General features: G+C 48.8%; 1 protein-coding gene across 1 annotated transcript in view; it reads left to right on the forward strand.

Moving 5' to 3' along the window:
• Positions 1–22,515, forward strand: part of CNTNAP5 (contactin associated protein family member 5) — a 356,337-nt gene that overhangs the window by 154,209 nt on the left and 179,613 nt on the right. The window lies entirely within an intron of this gene.

Below are 22,515 nucleotides of genomic sequence, written 5' to 3' on the forward strand. Positions count from 1 at the left end.
GCAGACATAATGATGTGACGTCATCGCGTCTGCAGCCTCAGTTACACACGCAGATTGGTGGAAGCAGGAGATGACAGGTCTGTCCTCCTGAAGACGCAGATAGCGGTGATACCAGGACCCGTGCAGCAGGAGGCGGAGGACGTGGTGCGGCCACTGTTTTCATCCCTATAGCCGCACTTTGCCCAGGTATGGCTTCCTGCATACTGGTAGCACACACACCTCTGTATCTGTACACAGTGAGCTCCGTAGCTCCCTCTAGTGGCCGCCAGGATGTTACTATCATTCTACGTCTCAGCAGGGGATTTGGAGCTGTGAAGGAGAAAACATTGTGCAGTTTGTTGATAATGTGATAGGAGATGCGATTTCCCCATCTGAAGCTTTGGGGGGCTGCTCAGTCATTACACTCCCTAATTTCCATCTATTAGAGAATATCAGCTGCTCTATCTCAATGATGGGATCTAAAATGTAAAAAGAGGACATTAGTCAGACTCTGCTGATGCTCCTGCACCTTGGATGGGGGGTGAGATACTGATATTGGGGGAAGTTCCTGATTCTAGACTAAACTGCAATCACAGGCAAGCCCATTAATATCCATTTAGCAGCATGGGGCTGTCACAGCAGAGAATTGATGCATTTTCACAGCAATTGCCCGGAATTAATTATTTTAATTTGCATAAAAAGTTGAATGTTAACTCTGAGACTTATTTCTATGACTACAAATAGGCTGAATGCATTGATAAATTCTATCGATCGCACGTCCTGAGAACATGGGGGTCGTTACTCCAAAAGTACAAAATAGTTCATTTATATATTTAACAAAATGATGCATTGGTGGAGGGGTGTGTAGACTTTTGCAATTACAAATGTTTTTGCTGCAATGCAACTAAAATAAAACATGAAACAGTTTTTCAAAGAAGAATCTATACCCGAGATCTAAGGTTGTGAAATCTTTGCGCTGTGATGGACGCATGGAGTTGTGCTGAGCTATATGTCGTCATGGTTACAGTATCATCTTATCTTTCACTCATTTGTTAAGGCCCCTTGTCTAATGTGTATGGGGACCTCCCAAGTCTTTCCTGACATATTATGTCAGGGGCAGAAAATTCCGCATGTTGGAAATCCCACTGCAGATTCCTTATTTCTACATGCAGATAAGCTGCTGTATAGAGGAGCATGGTCAGAGGGGTCTGGAGAAAGACAAGGAGGTCTACAGGAGGGAACAGGGTGGTCTAATAGAGGACCAAGGAGTATGGAAAAGGATAGAGGAGGAGGGAAGAAAGGGAGAGAGGAGCCTGGAAAAGGAGGACAGCGGAGCTTAGAGGAGAAGAAGGAGGACAGAGGAGTCTGGAGAAGTGGAACAGGGGCGCTTGGAGGAAAAGGACTGATGAATCTGTAGAGGGAGGATAGAGGAGCTGGAAAAAGGAGAACAGAGTAGCCTGGAGGAAGAGAATAGAGAAGCCTGGAGAAGGAGGACAGAAGAGCCTGAAGGTGGAGGACAGAGGAGCCTGGAAATGGAGGACAGAGTAGCCTGGAGTAGGAGAAGGAGGAATAAGAAGTCGGAAGGAGGACAAAGGTGTCTGGAGAAGGTGAACAGAGGCGCTTGGAGGAAAAAGGCTGAGAACCCTGTAGAAGGATGATAGAGGAACTTGAAGAACAGAGGAAGAGGCTAGACAAGCCTGGAGAAGGAGGACAGAGGAAACTGGAAAAGGAAGACAGAGGTGTCTGGAGGAAGAGGACAGAGAAACCTAAAGAAAGAGGACAGAAGAGCCAGAAGGATTAAGACAGAGGATTCTGAAGTAGGAGTACAAAGGAGCCTGGAAAAGGATGATAGGGGATCCTTGAAGAGGAGCAAAGAGGAGTCTTGAGGAGGAGAACAGAAGAGCCTTGAAGAGACAGACCAAGTAGCCAGGAGGAGGACGAAGGAGCCTGAAGAAGGAGGACTGTGGAGCCTGGAAGAAAAGGACAGATAGTGTAGAGAAGGACAGATGAGCCTGGAGGAGGAGAACTGTGGAGCCTGGAGGAAAAGGACAGATAGTGTAGAGAAGGACAGATGAGCCTGGAGGAGGAGGACTGTGGAGCCTGGAGGAAAAGGACAGATAGTGTAGAGAAGGACAGATGAGCCTGGAGGAGGAGGACTGTGGAGCCTGGAGGAAAAGGACATATAGTGTAGAGAAGGACAGATGAGCCTGGAGGAGGAGAACTGTGGAGCCTGGAGGAAAAGGACAGATAGTGTAGAGAAGGACAGAGGAGCCTGGAGGAGGACGACTGTGGAGCCTGGAGGAAAAGGACATATAGTGTAGAGAAGGACAGAGGAGCCTGGAGGAGGAGGACTGTGGAGCCTGGAGGAAAAGGACAGATAGTGTAGAGAAGGACAGATGAGCCTGGAGGAGGACGACTGTGGAGCCTGGAGGAAAAGGACAGATAGTGTAGAGAAGGACAGATGAGCCTGGAGGAGGACGACTGTGGAGCCTGGAGGAAAAGGACAGATAGTGTAGAGAAGGACAGATGAGCCTGGAGGAGGAGGACTGTGGAGCCTGGAGGAAAAGGACAGATAGTGTAGAGAAGGACAGAGGAGCCTGGAGGAGGACGACTGTGGAGCCTGGAGGAAAAGGACATATAGTGTAGAGAAGGGCAGAGGAGCCTGGAGGAGGAGAACTGTGGAGCCTGGAGGAAAAGGACATATAGTGTAGAGAAGGACAGAAGAGCCTAGATGAAGAGAATGGTGGAGCCTGGAGGAAAATGACATATAGTGTAGAGAAGGACAGATGAGCCTGGAGGAGGAGGACTGTGGAGCCTGGAGAAAAAGGACAGATAGTGTAGAGAAGGACAGATGAGCCTGGAGGAGGAGAACTGTGGAGCCTGGAGGAAAATTACATATAGTGTAGAGAAGGACAGAGGAGCCTGGAGGAGGAGGACTGTAGAGCCTGAAGGAAAAGGACAGATAGTGTAGAGAAGGACAGAGGAGCCTGGAGGAGGAGGACTGTAGAGCCTGGAGGAAAAGGACAGATAGTGTAGAGAAGGACAGAGGAGCCTGGAGGAGGAGGACTGTAGAGCCTGGAGGAAAAGGACAGATAGTGTAGAGAAGGACAGAGGAGCCTGGAGGAGGAGAACTGTGGAGCCTGGAGGAAAAGGACAGATAGTGTAGAGAAGGACAGAGGAGCCTGGAGGAGGAGGACTGTAGAGCCTGGAGGAAAAGGACAGATAGTGTAGAGAAGGACAGAGGAGCCTGGAGGAGGAGGACTGTAGATCCTGGAGGAAAAGGACAGATAGTGTAGTGAAGGACAGAGGAGCCTGGAGGAGGACGACTGTGGAGCCTGGAGGAAAAGGACAGATAGTGTAGAGAAGGACAGAGGAGCCTGGAGGAGGACGACTGTGGAGCCTGGAGGAAAAGGACATATAGTGTAGAGAAGGACAGAGGAGCCTGGAGGAGGAGGACTGTAGAGCCTGGAGGAAAAGGACAGATAGTGTAGAGAAGGACAGAGGAGCCTGGAGGAGGAGGACTGTAGAGCCTGGAGGAAAAGGACAGATAGTGTAGAGAAGGACAGAGGAGCCTGGAGGAGGAGAACTGTGGAGCCTGGAGGAAAAGGACAGATAGTGTAGAGAAGGACAGAGGAGCCTGGAGGAGGAGGACTGTATAGCCTGGAGGAAAAGGACAGATAGTGTAGAGAAGGACAGAGGAGCCTGGAGGAGGAGGACTGTAGAGCCTGGAGGAAAAGGACAGATAGTGTAGAGAAGGACAGAGGAGCCTGGAGGAGGAGGACTGTAGAGCCTGGAGGAAAAGGACAGATAGTGTAGAGAAGGACAGAGGAGCCTGGAGGAGGAGGACTGTGGAGCCTGGAGGAAAAGGACATATAAGAACAGAGGAGCCTGGAGGAGGAAACAGAGGTCTGTCAGTAGCCGGAGAATAGAGAACACATGAGCACTCGGCGTTCCTGTGCATGGAGGAGTCATGGGGGGCTGCTTCTGGCCGCGATCTTGTATCTCTGGTGGCTATCTAATAGATATGGGGGCTTTACTGACACAATCTACCCTCATTTCTTGATGGCCACAGACAGTAGAAGAGATGGAGACGGACACAAGATTGTTTTTCTTTTCACCCTATGAATGTTCCTTCTTTACATTTTTTCACCTTTTTTCTATTCCTATAACTGATTTCCCTGTATTCTCATTACTATGTAAAAGTCAATGATACGTCCAGCGATGGATAAACACATAAAGACGTCTAGACTCGTCCAATCTGTTACGTGAGACGTTTCGCGGTTTTACGACTCGAGGAATAAATGGAAATTCTTGTAGTTGTGGCTTCTGCAATGTTAAATTGGATGTTTTATTGTCTGATGACTTCTAATTGTGGCGCTAGATTCTGATTAATGCGGTGAAACCAATGATAAAGTCACTAGTGATGAGCGAGCATGCTTGTCACTACTCGGTACTCGCACGAGTATCACTGTACTCGGGCTGCTCGGCGGGGACCGAGTAATCTCGCGATACTCGTGCTTTACTCGTGGTCTTCATTTCTGCATGTTGGCGCTCTTTTGAGAGCCAGCCCTCATGCAGGGATTGGCTGGCAGACCACTGCAATGCCACAGCCCTGTTAGTTGTGGAATTGCAGTGATTGGCCGGCCTGCACAGCGTCACCGAGCCTTTATATCGGCCGGCGCGCTGTGCTCTGCTCACAGCTATTCTGACAGTCAGTGCAGGGAGAGTGTCGCTGATTCAGGGAAAGCTTTGCGGCCCTTTATAGCTTTTTCAGTTGCAGGGCTGCAAACAGTGTGACCAAAAGTCCTTCTCAGGACTATTCTAGTTGTATACAGGCAGGCAGGGTATAGCCAGGTCGGAGTACAGTAGCAGAGTCCTTCTCAGGACTATTGTTGCTATATACAGGCAGGGTATAGCCAGGTCTGAATACAGGCTAGTGACCAAAAGAGTCCTTGTCAGGACTATTGTAGCAGTATACAGGCAGGCAGGCAGGCAGGGTAGTGGTGACCGTATACCAGCCTTCATATCTGGGGCTGGTGTACACAGTGTAAAACAGTCCAGATAGTGTCTGACTTGTCTGTAATTGTCGCTCCCCAAAAAAACCTGTTAGTAGGTTATTATTGCGTCCGTGCTTGGTTTTTAAAACCGCACGTGTGTGCCTGTTGGTGGCAGCGTACAGGTGCACTGGTGTGCGTTTACCAAACTATTATATAACGCACAAGTGTAGTGTATAATACACGTCAGTCAGCAGTGGCTGATAGTGTCAGAGTTCTTAATTTTTGCTCCTAAAACCTGTGTTAGGTTATTATTGCGTCCGTGCTTGGTTTTTAAAACCGCACGTGTGTGCCTGTTGGTGGCAGCGTACAGGTGCACTGGTGTGCGTTTACCAAACTATTATATAACGCACAAGTGTAGTGTATAATACACGTCAGTCAGCAGTGGCTGATAGTGTCAGAGTTCTTAATTTTTGCTCCTAAAACCTGTGTTAGGTTATTATTGCGTCCGTGCTTGGTTTTTAAAACCGCACGTGTGTGCCTGTTGGTGGCAGCGTACAGGTGCACTGGTGTGCGTTTACCAAACTATTATATAACGCACAAGTGTAGTGTATAATACACGTCAGTCAGCAGTGGCTGATAGTGTCAGAGTTCTTAATTTTTGCTCCTAAAACCTGTGTTAGGTTATTATTGCGTCCGTGCTTGGTTTTTAAAACCGCACGTGTGTGCCTGTTGGTGGCAGCGTACAGGTGCACTGGTGTGCGTTTACCAAACTATTATATAACGCACAAGTGTAGTGTATAATACACGTCAGTCAGCAGTGGCTGATAGTGTCAGAGTTCTTAATTTTTGCTCCTAAAACCTGTGTTAGGTTATTATTGCGTCCGTGCTTGGTTTTTAAAACCGCACGTGTGTGCCTGTTGGTGGCAGCGTACAGGTGCACTGGTGTGCGTTTACCAAACTATTATATAACGCACAAGTGTAGTGTATAATACACGTCAGTCAGCAGTGGCTGATAGTGTCAGAGTTCTTAATTTTTGCTCCTAAAACCTGTGTTAGGTTATTATTGCGTCCGTGCTTGGTTTTTAAAACCGCACGTGTGTGCCTGTTGGTGGCAGCGTACAGGTGCACTGGTGTGCGTTTACCAAACTATTATATAACGCACAAGTGTAGTGTATAATACACGTCAGTCAGCAGTGGCTGATAGTGTCAGAGTTCTTAATTTTTGCTCCTAAAACCTGTGTTAGGTTATTATTGCGTCCGTGCTTGGTTTTTAAAACCGCACGTGTGTGCCTGTTGGTGGCAGCGTACAGGTGCACTGGTGTGCGTTTACCAAACTATTATATAACGCACAAGTGTAGTGTATAATACACGTCAGTCAGCAGTGGCTGATAGTGTCAGAGTTCTTAATTTTTGCTCCTAAAACCTGTGTTAGGTTATTATTGCGTCCGTGCTTGGTTTTTAAAACCGCACGTGTGTGCCTGTTGGTGGCAGCGTACAGGTGCACTGGTGTGCGTTTACCAAACTATTATATAACGCACAAGTGTAGTGTATAATACACGTCAGTCAGCAGTGGCTGATAGTGTCAGAGTTCTTAATTTTTGCTCCTAAAACCTGTGTTAGGTTATTATTGCGTCCGTGCTTGGTTTTTAAAACCGCACGTGTGTGCCTGTTGGTGGCAGCGTACAGGTGCACTGGTGTGCGTTTACCAAACTATTATATAACGCACAAGTGTAGTGTATAATACACGTCAGTCAGCAGTGGCTGATAGTGTCAGAGTTCTTAATTTTTGCTCCTAAAACCTGTGTTAGGTTATTATTGCGTCCGTGCTTGGTTTTTAAAACCGCACGTGTGTGCCTGTTGGTGGCAGCGTACAGGTGCACTGGTGTGCAATTTCCAGAAACTTTGATATAACGCACAAGTAGTGAATATACACGTCAGCAGTGCACAGCATTGCAAAATGCGCAAGGGCATTGGCAAGGAACAAGGAAGTGGACGTGATGGTGGTGCAGGCAGAGGCCGAGGTCGTGGGCAAGCTCTAATTTCGCCACAACAAAGGGCCACATCTAGTCGCTCGCACGTCCTGTCCCAAATTCTTGGGGACCGCAGCAGTACACCGCTCTTGAACCAAGACCAGTGTCAACAGGTTGTTAGTTGGATAGCGGATAATGCTTCCAGTCAGATTGGCACCACCACAAACACTCTGTCTTCCACACGGTCAAGTGTCAGTAGCCGTGATACTGCACCGCACATTTCTGAACCTGATCCTCCTTCCTACCACCAGGCTGAGTACACGTCCTCCTCGGACATTAATGATCCCACACTTGGACACTCGGAAGAGCTGTTCACGTTTCCATTCACACATTCTGGCCTCTCGCCAGCTCATATTGAAGTGGGTCATGAGGAGATCGTCTGTACAGATGGCCAAATATTTGAGCAGCCACGTTCTCACGAAGTTGGCAACGTGTCTCAACAAGTGGTGGACGATGATGAGACACAATTGTCAGCAAGTCAGGAGGAGGAGCAGGGTGCGGAAGAGGAAGACGACGTGGTGGATGATCCAGTAACTGACCCAACCTGGCAGGAGGATATGCAGAGCGAGGACAGCAGTGCACAGGGGGAGGGAGGCGTAGCATCACAACAGGCAGTAAGAAGCAGGGTGGTGGTCCCAGGCAGAAGTCAGGCAACCGTTCCCCGTAACAACACGACGACACAAGGTGCCTGTACAAATGTTAGGTCTTCACGAGTCTGGCAGTTTTTTAAGTTGGATCCAGATGATTCAAAAAAGGCCATTTGCAACACCTGCCGTGCCAGCATCAGCAGGGGTACCAAAACTAGCAGCCTGACCACCACCAGCATGATCAGGCACATGTCAGCCAAGCACCCGACTTTGTGGGAAGTACAACAGAGTCGAGGAGCAGTGCTTGCTGATGTCACTGCTACGTCTTCGCTGGTTGTGCATGCGAGCCAATCCTCTGTCCATGCTGCCTGCGAACAAGCCTCCTCCACTCCTGCACCTGCAGTTGCCTACGCAGAAAGAACACCATCATCAAGCACGTCCTTGTCCCAGCGCAGCGTTCAGTTATCCATTCAGCAAACCTTTGAACGCAGGCGCAAATACACTGCCAACACCCCACATGCCACAGTTCTAAATGCTAACATTTCGCGACTGCTTGCGCTGGAAATGTTGCCTTTTAGGCTGGTGGAGACTGAAGCATTCCGTGACCTGATGGCGGCAGCTGTCCCACGTTACTCGGTCCCCAGCCGCCACTATTTCTCCCGGTGTGCCGTCCCCGCGTTGCATAACCACGTGTCACAAAACATCACACGTGCCCTGAACAACGCTGTTTCACCCAAGGTCCACCTAACCACAGACACGTGGACAAGTGCTTGTGGGCAAGGCCGCTACATCTCGTTGACGGCACACTGGGTTAATATTGTGGAAGCTGGGACCCAGTCTGAGCGAGGGACGGAACACGTCCTTCCCACACCAAGGTTTGCAGGCCCTACCTCAGTCAGTGTTTCACCCACACTCTACAGCTCCGGAATGTCATGCTCTTCAGCCTCCTCCTCCTCCTGCGCATCCTCATCCACTGTGCCCTCCACACCAGTCACAAGCTGGAAGCACTGCAGCACTGCCTCGGCGAAGCGGCAACAGGCTGTGCTGAAGCTAATCTGCATAGGTGACAAACCCCACAATGCAGAAGAGCTGTGGACAGCTCTGAAACAGCAGGCAGATCACTGGCTCACACCTCTGAACCTAAAGCCAGGAAAGGTCGTTTGTGACAATGGCCGGAACCTGGTGGCGGCTTTGAGGCGAGGCCAGCTGACACATGTTCCATGCGTGGCCCATGTGCTCAACCTCGTGGTTCAGCGGTTTATAAAGTCATACCCAGAGCTGTCTGATCTGCTGGTAAAAGTTCGCCGCCTGTCTGCACATTTTCGAAAGTCACCTACTGCTTCAGCCGGCCTTGCCGGCTTTCAGCGCCGTTTGCATCTTCCGGCTCACAGACTGGTGTGTGATGTCCCCACGCGTTGGAATTCAACTCTGCACATGTTGGTCAGGATATGTGAGCAGAAGAGGGCAGTTGTTGAGTACCTGCATCACCTAAGCCGTCGGGAAATGGGTCAAACTCCACACATAACACCTGAGGAGTGGAGATGGATGTCAGACCTATGTACCATCCTCCAAAACTTTGAGGACTCCACCAAGATGGTGAGTGGTGATGACGCCATTATTAGCGTCACCATACCGCTACTCTGCCTTCTAAAACGGTCCCTTTTGAAAAACAAACATGATGCATTGCAGGCGGAGCGCGATGAGTTGCAGCAAGAAACAGTAGTGGGTGTGGGTGATAACACACAGCCCAGCCTCGTCTCATCACAACGTGCAGTGGAGGACTATGACGAGGAGGAGGATGAAGACATGGAGCAACTCTCCGGCCAAATTGAGGATATGACATGCACACCAGTCATATCCTCGATTCAGCGTGGCTGGCCAGAGGACAGGGTAGATGAGGAGGAGGAGGAGGAGGAGGAGGAGGACAGCATGTTCAGTCATCTTGTTGGTCAGGCTACTGAAGTCCTGGCTGTTAAGAGTCTGGCGCACATGGCTGACTTTATGGTAAGCTGCCTGTCTCGTGACCCTCGCGTTAAGAACATCTTGGCCGACAATCATTACTGGTTGGTAACACTGTTAGACCCACGCTACAAGGAGAACTTTTTGTCTCTTATTCCCGTGGATGAGAGGTCAACCAAAATGCAGCAGTTTCGGAAGGCCATACTCACGGAAGTAGGCAAAGCATTCCCCTCACAAAACGCTAGCGGCATAGGTCAGGAATCAGTGGACAACCGAGGCGTACAGCCGAGAGAGGCACAAGTCCAATCCGCCAGAGGTAGGGGAACAGTCTTTAAGATGTGGGACAGTTTTCTCAGCCCCTCACGTACCACAGCCCCTGAGGTGCGGGGTAGTGCCACAAGAAATCCTAAGTTTGCCCAGATGCTGAAGGAGTACCTTGCAGATCGAACAACTGTACTCCGACATTCCTCTGTGCCTTACAATTATTGGGTATCCAAGCTGGACACGTGGCATGAATTGGCTCTCTACGCCTTGGAAGTCCTGGCCTGCCCTGCTGCTAGCGTTTTGTCAGAGCGTGTTTTTAGTGCCGCAGGTGGAATCATTACAGATAAACGCACCCGCCTGTCAACTGAAAATGCTGACAGGCTGACTCTGATAAAGATGAACAAGGGTTGGATTGGGCCAGACTTCACCACACCACCAGCAAATGAGAGCGGAATTTAAAGTTTGCCATGTACCTCCACTCACCCATGGGTACACTTCTCGACTTTGGATAATCGCTGGACTGCTCCTCCTTCTCCTCATGCGCCATCATGATGACCGTTACAATAGTTAGGTCTTTGTTTCAGGTATACCCCCAGTGGTAAATTTTTTCGCCCATTCTTTGCAGAATGGACATTACAACGACAGGAGACCCGCTCCTTTGCAATGGGAACAATGTTTTGAGGCCCTCATGCACGTCTCTACCCAGGGACAACGTGTAGCCTCCCAATTTTTGGCTGCCCTGCCTAAGGGCTATACTGAAATACACCCACTTCCTTAAAATGGACACTTAATGTTTTGAGGCCCTCATGCACGTCTCTACCCAGGGACAATGTGGAGCCTCCCAATTTTTGGCTGCCCTGGCAAAGGGCTATACTGAAATAGACCCACTTCCTTACAATGGGCACTTCAGGTTTAAAGGCCATCATGCACGTCTCTATCCAGGGACAATGTGGAGCCTCCCAATTTTTGGCTGCCCTGCCTAAGGGCTATACTGAAATACACCCACTTCCTTAAAATGGACACTTAATGTTTTGAGGCCCTCATGCACGTCTCTACCCAGGGACAATGTGGAGCCTCCCAATTTTTGGCTGCCCTGGCAAAGGGCTATACTGAAATAGACCCACTTCCTTACAATGGGCACTTCAGGTTTAAAGGCCATCATGCACGTCTCTATCCAGGGACAATGTGGAGCCTCCCAATTTTTGGCTGCCCTGCCTAAGGGCTATACTGAAATACACCCACTTCCTTAAAATGGACACTTAATGTTTTGAGGCCCTCATGCACGTCTCTACCCAGGGACAATGTGGAGCCTCCCAATTTTTGGCTGCCCTGCCTAAGGGCTATACTGAAATACACCCACTTCCTTAAAATGGACACTTAATGTTTTGAGGCCCTCATGCACGTCTCTACCCAGGGACAATGTGGAGCCTCCCAATTTTTGGCTGCCCTGGCAAAGGGCTATACTGAAATAGACCCACTTCCTTCCAATGGGCACTTCAGGTTTAAAGGCCATCATGCACGTCTCTACCCAGGGACAATGTGGAGCCTCCCAATTTTTGGCTGCCCTGCCTAAGGGCTATACTATAATACACCCACTTCCTGACAATGGACACTTAATGTTTTGAGGCCCTCATGCACGTCTCTATCCAGGGACAACGTGGAGCCTCCCAATTTTTGGCTGCCCTGTCTAAGGGCTATACTACAATAGACCCACTTCCTTCCAATGGGCACTTCAGGTTTACAGGCCCTCATGCACGTCTGTATGCAGGGGCATTGGTGAACCTCACAATTTAGGACTGCCCTGGCAAAGGAAAATACTACAAAGACTCACTTCCTCAAAATGGGCACATTAGACTCAAGAGGCCTTCATGTACGTCTCTTCTCAGGGACATCGGAGTGCCACACAATGTTTTCACGTAAAATCTTTCATGTATTGATCTCAAAAAGTAACATACACCAGATCTATCTCACTATTGGGTATGTGCCCTTAACATTTCCGCCATGAAAAATCATTTTGGGGTCATTTTGGAAGGTTTTCTGGTGAGTCCGTAAAAATGGCGTAAAACGCGGACAAAATTGTTCACAGCTGTGACTTTTGAGTGATAAATGCTTCAAGGGGTCTTCCCCATGCTGTTGCCATGTCATTTGAGCACTCTTCTGAGACTTTTGTGACATTTTTAGGGTTTCTCCATGCTGCCGGGAGGTCATTTCACAAAAATACTCGGGTCTCCCATAGGATAACATTGGGCTCGTTGCTCGGGCCGAGTACACGAGTATCTTGGGAGGCTCGGCCCGAGCTTCGAGCACCCGAGCTTTTTAGTACTCGCTCATCACTAAGTCACTAAATAACACATTAAATAAAGAAAGGTTCCCCTAATGGCTCAGATTATCGCAGGAAAGGTCCATTATCATCTGCAGTGATTGTCATGAGCGCCGCTTGGGTTGTAGCAGAATGCAAGGAGATACAAGGAGATACGGAGGAGCCAGAAGATGCACGCAGCATCTGTAACAAGATCTGTCATCTCATGCTATGGGGGAAAGGCCTTGTGTTTAGGACCCTGCTGCCCATTTTCAAGCTCGGTGCTTCCAAGGTTCACCCCCTGCATAGTTTAGCAATCTCCTGTACAGGCTCCCCCTAGTGGTGGCTGCAGGCAGACAGAATTTAATTATATAGCTCTATGGCTATGTAAAAGAAAGCAGGGGATTGGGGCAATGTCCAGAGCAGGGGACTCTAATACACTGTGCTCTGACCTGGTCCTGTCCTCTATATATATTCTATGTGAACAGACAGTATTTACACATAAATAATAATAGTATTTAGGGCGAGAAGGACACAAAGGTTGTTTTTCTTCCCTTCACTGAATATGACATGAGATTGCGGTCGGCGCCCGGTAAGACTTTCCGATGTGACATTATTCCACATTTGTTCAGAGCTTTTATTGTCACATCTTTTTATAAAGATACATTATATGCATTATAGCGGGATTTCAGGGGGTGAGGACCCGGCTGTTTGTGGCCTTTCTCCAGACTATAGAAATGCAGTCAGTTCAATATAAGACACGTAATGAATGTTCACAATGCCGAGCGAGGCTGCCACGCAGGAGCCACGGGGACCGGGAGCGTGAGACTCCCAGAAAAGTCCTGAGGGACTGTCATCCTCCAGTCACCGCGTTATCAAGAGCTGCGCTGCAATACAAAGCATCCTGCTGATTCCAGCTCTGGAGGGCGCCAACATTTACTGCAGACACTTCACCAGACTGTCATCTAATGCAGGGTGAAAATTGCAACAGTGGAAGTGAAAATAAATAGAAGATGATCGTTCTGCTTCTCATGTCATCACTTGTTTAGTGTCTGGTTTGTTTAAGCTAAAGTTCACAATAAACACAAATATGCTTCTAGAATAAATACATACATTACTGATCCTGCACTGATTCTGAGCTATATCCTATAGTATACCCCAGAGCGGCACTCACTATTCTGCTGGTGCAGTCACTGTGTACATACATTACATTACTGATCCTGAGTTACCTCCTGTATTATACTCCAGAGCTGCACTCACTATTCTGCTGGTGCAGTCACTGTGTACATACATCACATTACTGACCCTGAGTTACCTCCTGTATTATACTCCAGAGCTGCACTCACTATTCTGCTGGTGCAGTCACTGTGTACATACATTACATTACTGATCCTGAGTTACCTCCTGTATTATACTCCAGAGCTGCACTCACTATTCTGCTGGTGCAGTCACTGTGTACATACATTACATTACTGATCCTGAGTTACCTCCTGTATTATACTCCAGAGCTGCTGTGGCGCCCCTGACCTGGTCAGGCACCACTGAGTACTGCACCCATGCTGGGGACAGTACAATACAGGTAATCCAGATGGCTGACAGGGGTGTGGAACACAGGCGCATAGTGATCAGGCCTCACACATGTACCTAAGAGAGGACCCCTGGGGATCCCAGGAGGGGGCAGAGCCTACGCCTTCACTGGAATAGTGGAGGGGGTGAGAGCTTCCATCTCCTCTCAAGGGGTGTGGTAAGAGAGTCTGGTTGCTAGGTGGCGTAGGCAGACACAAGTGGGGAAGGAAAGAGAGATAGGAGGAGTTAGTTAGAGCTTGGAGCTCGGACTGAGGAGATGTCAGCAGAAAGAGCAGAGATGGAAAAACCCACCAGTGAGTCGGTTAGAGCAGAACTCCATAGGGCTCAGTGAGGAGCAGACCTGTGGGGCTGTTGCTGTCTAACAGCGCCCGCGCAGTGGCTACAGACGGGGGAGAACGGTCAACTAGAAGTGCTGCCTGAAAGCCAGCTTCAGCTAGAGAGTGCACGGAGTGGGAAGTACGGAGACTTCTAGAGAGCACCAGGCCCAACCGGGCGGCAGATCCCGAAGCGAGGATAGATTCACCTTTCCCTGCTAAACCTGCCGGTGTGGGGCTCTTACAGCCCACACCACAACACTACAAAAGCCGCAGCCACGTAACCGCAGTGAGGGCCCATAGGTCATAGGAGGCAAGAGGCTGGAGTGGCCTGGTCCGGGGAACAAGCACACGGCACACAAGAAGGGGAGAGAGGCTTGGAGCATCTTCCCTGGGTGACCCCCATAGGGACTCAAAGTCGGGGTCACCCCAAACCACCAAGGGCTAAGGAAGGCGAGTCAGTAGTCACCCTCATAAAGTCAGCCTGAAGGACACCTGGTTCCCATCTGGTTCATCTCAGCTACGCCCGGGCTACTCACCCTGCCATCTAATGTGAGTAAAAACCCTGAAAGACATCCTGCCTGTGTGGTCATTCTGCGACTTGTGGTACTACAAACCTACACAGGGCCCTGGGGCTTGCCTCACTCTCAGGAGGCTACTACATCTAACTGCACACACCATCAGCCCCAGGCGACCCTCAACCTGCAGTGGCGGTCCCTACTGGCCGCAATACTGAGAGTGGCGTCACGATCAAAAACAGAAGATTCCCTACCTGTGACCAGCACCAGCTACGTGGAGTCCCTGAAGGTATGCACTGATACAACACCGGTGGGGCTTCACATCTGGCGTCACGAACAGGATAAGGACTAGACCTGTCCAGACAGGTGACCATGTGCCTGGGCGGTCCGCTTGAAAAATTGGAAGCGCCGCCATATTGCCACCATGAAAAGCGCGCTGAAAAACAACAGCAGCCCGCGCTGGAAGAAGTTACCGCCCACGAAGAGGTGTGGCTACCCAGAGATCCCCTGCAGAGTCCTGACCTCGCTGATGAAGAAAGCGGAAGCGTCGAGAAACGGCGGAACAGAAAGGGAGCCACAAGCCTGCTGCTGGGAGAGAAGCTGCTGAAAGAGGCAGAACAGAAGCTGGACAGCTTGCTACAGGAGGCAGCGACGAGGCCACCGCTGGGAGATCGTGCGGAAGACGGCGCAGAAGGAATGGCGTCTGACAGCAGGAACCCAGAACCAGGCTCCGCTGCCTGGTGGTATCGGGAGCTGGCCCAGTTCTGTGATCGACTGGAGACCCGGGTCATAGAGCAGGTCAGAGAAGAGTACGCGGAGTTCCTGGGGATGGCTGCGGCGGTGCGGACCTACGAGGAGGGAGCCGCGCGACGCATGTCAGACCGAGCGGCGACGACGCAGACCCCGATGCTGCCACCGGTGGGTGAGTCAAGTGATGCCCCGGCCAGCGCGAGTGCCCCGACCCCTGCAGCCACGCCCGCGGTCCCCGAAGAGGCGCCCGGCGCGGCGATGCTGGACCAGGCCGCAGCCACGCTAGAAGCAGCCCGCCAAGCCCAGGCCGCTGCAGCGATGCCCCGCCTGTCCCGCAGGGCTCCGACCACCACGGCAGTGCTCATCCGTGCTGCAGGTGTGACGCTGACCCAGGCTGCCACCCTGCTGAACCCAGCCCGCCAAGACCCCAACGCAGCAGCGACGCTCGTCCGCGCCGCAAGTGATATGCTGAACCAGGCCGCAGCCCCGCCGGGTGCGGCCCGCCAAGCTCCGATCACCGCAGCGATGCCCTGCCCGGCCCGCCAAGACCAGGCCGCCGCCATACAGGGCGCGGCCCGCCAAGATAAAAGAGACATACCATTTACCCCGGCCTGCAAGGCCAGAGCTGATACCGCTCCCCAATCCACGGAGGTCTCTGATAGGAAGCCCACGCTGGAGGAAGAATACTGGCAGATGAGGGCTGACATGGAAGCCAAGTTTCCCCAGTGGTTGGTGGATCTGTACCTGCGCCCCCCATGCACCCCTGAGGAGATTCAGGCAACCCCTGCAGCCGCGCCGGAGAGTCCCCCGCCCGGGCCAGCAGAAGAAAGTCCATCCCCAGTCCTGCCACCAGAGGAGTGCCAGGAAGAACTAAGGGGGAGAGGAGGCCAGGAAGCAGAAGGGCTAACTCCGACGCCAGCCGCAGCAGACCCCTACCCAGAGCCGGAGATGCTGCCCTATTCCCGCTGGGAGGAGGAAGACTTGACACCGTCAGCAGACGAAGATCAGCCCAAAGACCTCACCTGGGAGCCCGCAAGCATGAACCCAGCCCGCAAGACACGGCGCAGCAGATCAAAGCGTCCTCCGACACCACAGTCCCCAGAACAGAAAGAGGTCACAGCCAGAGACCTGCAGGAGAAAAGATTACTGAGAAGGTCTAGAGTCCAGGTCAGAGGACCCCTTTACAGAGGAATAGTAGAGGACTTCAACCTGAAAAGTGGATACGGCTTCATTGTAGTGAAAGGAATAAAAGAGGGCATATTTGTTAACAGGAGAGATGTTCAAGCCCACCTGCCCAGAGGACATTCAGGCAGAAATTTGAAAATTGGAGAAGCAGTACAGTTCACTCTGCATGAAGGTGAAAGGGGATTGTATGCGCTCGATGTAGCACCATGTCCAAGACAAGAAAGACAAGAAAGACAAGAAAGACAAGAAAGACAAGAAAGACAAGAAAGACAAGAAAGACAAGAAAGACAAGACAGAGATAAAGAAACAGATACAGAAAAGGAATCAGATGCAGACCAAGAAAGGAAAGACACAGAACCTATAGATGAGGCAACCACAGATGAAGAAAGAGACAAAGAGCAGGAAAGTCACAGGTGCCAGTGCCCAACGTGCCCTCGCCCTAGTGAAAAAGAGGAGTAAAGTAAAGGAAAGTAAGAAGAGAAGTTACTGTTTTGATCAGTTTTGAAAAGTTTTGTTTTGCAACGTTTAAGAAATGCGCCCACAAAAACTATTGTGAGAAACAAACTTAAGGCTATGAACTTGCTATAGCCACAAACTCTCGCGGTGTAAATAGTTACACCAGTGGCACCATCACCAGGGCCAGCCTGTTTAGGGGCTTGGCTCGTCTGCAACCAGGTGGGCCCGTCCGTAGAAAAGGGCCTTGGCTCACCTGCGACCAGAGAGCACGCCTGTTTATGGGGCCTTGGCTCACCACCACAAAGAGGGTACCTGGTCAGCACCAACTGTGGAGGCCGCCTCTGCATCCTGCCAGAAGAGGCTGAAGGCGCGGATCCACCAGGCCAGGTATACCCTGAAACCACCAGCCCATGAAAGCCGCCTATACATCCTGCCAGAAGTGGCTGAAGTCGCGGCCAACGTGAGAGGGTTTTGGGTGGGTTAACGGACTTGTGGGTGGAGGGTGGTGATGTCTGATACCTGGTGCTTTTAAAAATGTTTTACATGTTTTAATGTTTTATGCATTTTAAAATGTTGTCTTGCAGCCCGAGGACGTGCTGGTGATAACTAAGGGGGAATGTGGCGCCCCTGACCTGGTCAGGCACCACTGAGTACTGCACCCATGCTGGGGACAGTACAATACAGGTAATCCAGATGGCTGACAGGGGTGTGGAACACAGGCGCATAGTGATCAGGCCTCACACATGTACCTAAGAGAGGACCCCTGGGGATCCCAGGAGGGGGCAGAGCCTACGCCTTCACTGGAATAGTGGAGGGGGTGAGAGCTTCCATCTCCTCTCAAGGGGTGTGGTAAGAGAGTCTGGTTGCTAGGTGGCGTAGGCAGACACAAGTGGGGAAGGAAAGAGAGATAGGAGGAGTTAGTTAGAGCTTGGAGCTCGGACTGAGGAGATGTCAGCAGAAAGAGCAGAGATGGAAAAACCCACCAGTGAGTCGGTTAGAGCAGAACTCCATAGGGCTCAGTGAGGAGCAGACCTGTGGGGCTGTTGCTGTCTAACAGCGCCCGCGCAGTGGCTACAGACGGGGGAGAACGGTCAACTAGAAGTGCTGCCTGAAAGCCAGCTTCAGCTAGAGAGTGCACGGAGTGGGAAGTACGGAGACTTCTAGAGAGCACCAGGCCCAACCGGGCGGCAGATCCCGAAGCGAGGATAGATTCACCTTTCCCTGCTAAACCTGCCGGTGTGGGGCTCTTACAGCCCACACCACAACACTACAAAAGCCGCAGCCACGTAACCGCAGTGAGGGCCCATAGGTCATAGGAGGCAAGAGGCTGGAGTGGCCTGGTCCGGGGAACAAGCACACGGCACACAAGAAGGGGAGAGAGGCTTGGAGCATCTTCCCTGGGTGACCCCCATAGGGACTCAAAGTCGGGGTCACCCCAAACCACCAAGGGCTAAGGAAGGCGAGTCAGTAGTCACCCTCATAAAGTCAGCCTGAAGGACACCTGGTTCCCATCTGGTTCATCTCAGCTACGCCCGGGCTACTCACCCTGCCATCTAATGTGAGTAAAAACCCTGAAAGACATCCTGCCTGTGTGGTCATTCTGCGACTTGTGGTACTACAAACCTACACAGGGCCCTGGGGCTTGCCTCACTCTCAGGAGGCTACTACATCTAACTGCACACACCATCAGCCCCAGGCGACCCTCAACCTGCAGTGGCGGTCCCTACTGGCCGCAATACTGAGAGTGGCGTCACGATCAAAAACAGAAGATTCCCTACCTGTGACCAGCACCAGCTACGTGGAGTCCCTGAAGGTATGCACTGATACAACACCGGTGGGGCTTCACACTGCACTCACTATTCTGCTGGTGCAGTCACTGTGTACATACATTACATTACTGATCCTCGTCCATCCAAACTATCATCTCACACAAGGAGAAGACTGATCAGAGATGCAGCCAAGAGGCCCATGATCCCTCTGGATGATCTGCAGAGATCTACAGCTGAGGTGGGAGAGTCTGTCCATAGCACAACAATCAGTCTACACTGCACAAATCTGGCCTTTATGGAAGAGTGGCAAGAAGAAAGCCATTTCTCAAAGATATCCATAAAAAGTGTTGTTTAACGTTTGCCACAAGCCACCTGGAGACACCAGACATGGGGAAGAAGGGGCTCTGCTCAGAAGAAACCAAAATCAAACTATGTGGGCACACAAACATCAAACATGTTCACAAACGCCTCCATCCAACCTCACTCATCTCCAGCTGTTTACAAAGAATGGGCGAGAATTTCACCTCTCCATGTGCAAAACTGATAGACACATCCCCCAAGAGACTGCAGCTGTAATCGCAGCAAAAGGGGGCGCTACAAAGTATTCACTTACAGGGGGTGAATAATATTGCACGTCACAATTTACAGTTATTTATTTTTTATAAAAGCTTAAAATAAGCAATAAATTTCCTTTATCTTCACAATTGTGTCACTTGTTGTTGATTCTTCACCAGAACATTAACATTTTATCTTTATGTTTGAAACCTGAAATGTGGGAAAAGGGTGAAAAATTCAAGGGGGCGAATACTTTGGCAAGGCACTGTACACAGTGACTCCGCCAGCAGAATAGTGAGTGCAGCTCTGAAGTATAATACAGGATATAGCTCAGGATCAGTATTATACTTTATTGTATCCAAACAGATATTGTGTTGAATTTTTATTACTGAATTAGGAAGTGTCTCGTGGGTGAAGGTGGAAGGGCGGGGGAGGGGGGGTTAATATTCCGGTATAGACAATCATACATTGCCATAGTATAGCAGCTCAGTGGTGGATGATGAGCTTGTATGTGCTTCTCCTATAGTTTATACCCGGGCACCGCATTTCCCCCCCATACCAGTTATTAGCACAGAGGGTAAATCTCTTGGACTATTCTTGTGCATGGTCCTGTGCATCTACAATCAGATTGGCGGCTCCTCTTGGGAAGGATTTGATGTAAACCCATAACTTTTGAATACAGCGCTGCAGAACATGTTGGCAACATATAAAGCAATCTGTAATTTCTCATTTCCATGATGAAAGCTGCAGCAGAACTTGTTGTAGAAGCTGAAGACGGAACATTCTGGCTTCTTCATAAACCCCAAATCTACTGCTGGCGCTTCATAACTTGGAATAATCGGATAAGGGGATTTACTAAAATTGGATTTAAAATGTCAAATTTCAACAACAAAGTAAGGAAAAAAAAATCACAAAACCAACAAATGTAGCACAAATATTTCTTACCCATGAAAATCACCAACAAAACCTGCAGCAGGTGAGAAAAAGCCAAAACAAGGGAGGAAATCTGATGATAAAGTGCAGCCGCCATCGACCACCAAGGCACAAAGTCGCATTTATCGGACATGTTTAACCCTGCACATGTCATATCCTGGGGGCAGAAGACACAGGAAGGCTGCCCCTAGTGGATGAAAGAGCAGGTCAATGCGGGAGTGTCGCCGCAAACACTGACGATGCGCATTTGTCTCGTCTGGTTCATGTTGTGCATTCATAGTCCTTATTATTTATAGTCGTGGCCTAAAGTTTTCAGACTGACACGTCATATTTTGCAGCTTCAGTGTTTTTTGCTCTTTTAGTCGGTTGTTTCTATGGTTACTGAAGTACAATTATAAACATTCCATATGTTGTTACATTTTATTGACAATTCCATGGAGATTCTGTAAAGCCTGATTATTTCCCGCGCTGCCCCTGATTCTCCAGATTTCTGCCCTTCTCCCCGGAGGCTGGAGACCGGCTTCTGGCAGAATGAACAAGGTGCAAGACTCAAAAAACATAACTATACAATAGGATAAAGAGTTGCACACAAGTCACAATGTATATAGGAATGATGAAAAGCAAAACTGCTATGGGAATACTAGACTGAAAAATGCAATGCACTATCTGAAAAAGTGAAAAAACATGAAAAATGGAATATGCATAACTGCTATTAAAAGGAATATAAGAGATGTTTACCATTGTATTGATCAATGCAAAAGAGCCCCAAACCAACGCCAAGGTAATCTCTATTTTTCGGGTCCCTAGCCTATATGTAACCTCACCTTAGTTTTGCTTTGTGACACATTTTCCATCATGAGGGAAGAAGCATCATCACCACATTGTCCTGGATGATCAAAGAAGTATTCTTGCCGGTGGTTTAGATCCCATTCTTTATGCATAGACCTGTTCTTAGGTGAAATTGTGAGTGAGCCCCGTCCATGGATGAGAAGCCCCCACAAACCATGGCAGCGCTCAGTTTTTCTTCTCCGGACAATATATATTGAAGCAGTATAATAGTAGTTATATTCTTGTATATACGAGGCAGTATTATAAATAGTAGTTATATTCTTGTACATAGGGGCAGTATTATAGTAGTTATATTCTTGTACATAGGGGGCAGTATTATAGTAGTTATATTCTTGTACATAGGAGGCAGTATTATAGTAGTTATATTCTTGTATATAGGGGCAGTATTATAGTAGTTATATTCTTGTATATAGGGGCAGTATTATAGTAGTTATATTCTTGTACATAGGAGCAGTATTATAGTAGTTATATTGTTATACATAGGAGCACTATTATAGTAGTTATATTCTTGTATATAGGGGCAGTATTATAGTAGTTATATTCTTGTATATAGGGGCAGTATTATAGTAGTTATATTCTTGTACATAGGGGGCAGTATTATAGTAGTTATATTCTTGTACATAGGAGGCAGTATTATAGTGGTTATATTCTTGTATATAGGAGCAGTATTATAGTAGTTATATTCTTGTACATAGGAGCAGTATTATAGTGGTTATATTCTTGTATATAGGGGTAGTATTATAGTAGTAATATTCTTGTACATAGGGGCAGTATTATAGCAGTTATATTCTTGTACATAGGGGCAGTATTATAGTAGTTATATTCTTGTATATAGGAACATTATTATAGTAGTTATATTCTTGTTTATAGGGGCAGTATTATAGTAGTTATATTCTTGTACATAGGGGCAGTATTATAGTAGTTATGTTCTTGTACATAGGAGCAGTATTATAGTAGTTATATTCTTGTACATAGGAGGCAGTATTATAGTAGTTATATTCTTGTACATAGGAGCAGTATTATAGTAGTTATATTCTTGTACATAGGGGGCAGTATTATAGTAGTTATATTCTTGGACATAGGGGCAGTATTATAGTAGTTATATTCTTGTACATAGGGGCAGTATTATAGTAGTTATATTCTTGGACATAGGGGCAGTATTATAGCAGTTATATTCTTGGACATAGGGGCAGTATTATTGCAGTTATATTCTTGTACATAGGAGCAGTATTATAGCAGTTATATTCTTGGACATAGTGGCAGTATTATAGTAGTTATATTCATGTATTTAGGGGCAGTATTATAGTAGTTATATTCTTGTACTTATGGAGCAGTATTATATGTTATATTTGTGTCCATATTAATGATATTCTTCTACATTGAAGGCAGTAATATTGCAGTAGTTATCGTGTTGCACGGTATAATCAGTTTGCAATCTTTCTCCCTCTTTGTGACACATTGTGGAGGCCATTTCGCATTGGGGC

Source organism: Anomaloglossus baeobatrachus, chromosome 7 (assembly GCF_048569485.1).
Source record: "Anomaloglossus baeobatrachus isolate aAnoBae1 chromosome 7, aAnoBae1.hap1, whole genome shotgun sequence".
Lineage (NCBI taxonomy): Eukaryota > Metazoa > Chordata > Amphibia > Anura > Aromobatidae > Anomaloglossus > Anomaloglossus baeobatrachus.